The sequence below is a fragment of the Eptatretus burgeri genome, unplaced genomic scaffold (assembly GCF_056783735.1).
Source record: "Eptatretus burgeri isolate ZD-2024b unplaced genomic scaffold, Ebu_testis_v1 Ebu_testis_scaffold_2081, whole genome shotgun sequence".
In the NCBI taxonomy this organism is placed as follows: domain Eukaryota; kingdom Metazoa; phylum Chordata; class Myxini; order Myxiniformes; family Myxinidae; genus Eptatretus; species Eptatretus burgeri.
In genome coordinates this window covers 1-1343 of record NW_028224029.1, presented here as the reverse complement: position 1 = coordinate 1343, position 1343 = coordinate 1, and the positions used below count along the sequence as shown (strand labels likewise).

The 1343-nt window shown below is 42.4% G+C and overlaps 1 long non-coding RNA gene across 1 annotated transcript; it reads right to left on the bottom strand.

Moving 5' to 3' along the window:
* Positions 1-377: 377 nt before the first annotated feature.
* On the bottom strand, positions 378-1272 carry LOC147006837 (uncharacterized). Its single transcript, XR_015054578.1, has 2 exons — positions 1083-1272; positions 378-980 (listed from the first exon to the last, which is right to left on the bottom strand). It is a non-coding gene; the product is annotated as an uncharacterized LOC147006837 (long non-coding RNA).
* Between the last annotated feature and the right edge of the window lie 71 nt (positions 1273-1343).

The window sequence follows — 1343 nt, the reverse complement described above, 5'->3', positions numbered from 1 at the left end:
GTTTGTTTGCTAGTGTAGTTGTCTTTTCTTTCTTTTTCCCCAATTGCTTTTCTGTGCAAGTTTGGTTGTTTGCGTTTGTGACACCAACTTCAGATCTTGTGCTGTCATCTCTATTGACAGTACATTAAAGGTTTGTAAACAGTGGGCTTATGACTCTGCACTTCCAACCTCCATTAGTTTCAAAGGCCAAGGGTGTTAAAGTTGAACTTCCTGTGGAGACTGAGGATGATTGACGGAGGATGCAATGAACATTGCTCAACAGGTGCAGTTTCGGTGGATTTTGATTTTTTTTTTTTTTTTTTTTTTTTTTTAAATTGAGCTGAATTGTTGGGGAGTTATCTCTTGAATCTGATTTGATGTCCGTGACTTAAACACAATTTAATGGCTCAAGTTTAATCGACATATTCATTTCTTCAATCACAAGGTTTCCATAATTTCACACTCCCATTCATGCTGTGCTGACTTTTCAGAAAAATAACAAACAAAATTGCACAATTTGACATCAAGATTCATCATGCAAACGCTGCCTTCATTCTTCCAATATCATCTCCCTGCAGCTTCTATTTTCCCTCTCCCATCAACTAAATCGCTCTCCTGCTGACACAGCAATACAAACTGCAATTTGCAGTTTAGTTCATTATATTAGCAAGCATCTGCCAAGTAAGTGTACCTGACAGATGGATATGCCTGGTGTACATTGGAAATCGTTTTAACCCATTGGTGACCTGTCACCATACTGAAGTTTTGTCAGCTGGTTGCAGATTGTATGCACCACAACCATGCGGAAACGTGGCTTTAAAACACGTGGGTACAACCACGCAAAGTTCATTCGTCATATAGTGCTGTCCATGGCTTTGAGTTTTGCCTTTAGGCTTGGGTCATCACAGGGAAGATAGCTGGCTGGCAAGCAAGAAAAGCGTAGTGAGGAGCAGAAGAGATGGGACTGCAGTTGAGGTTCCAACACATTCGGCTGCTTTTTCCTGAAATCGTACACAAAATGAAACATTTGGTTTGAGATGCAACACATGTTTTTGATTTCTATGCATGGACATCATCCCCAAAAGGCAAAACCCAGGGCTCACATCTGGATGAAAGGCAAAGCAGGTGTCAGGCCGCCGCCGCAGCTTTTGAGACTGCAGCTTCTGGCACCTTCGACTCTCATTCTGTTCACTGGAGTTAAGGTCTAGAATTGATTGTATTGTGGGAACCAAGTCTGTGAAGCGAGAGCAAGAGAGAGAGAGAGAGAGAGCAAGAGAGAGAGAGCAAGAGAGAGAGAGAGACAGAGAGAGAGAGAGCAAGAGAGAGAGAGAGAGAGAGAGAGAGAGAGAGAGAGAGAGAGCAAG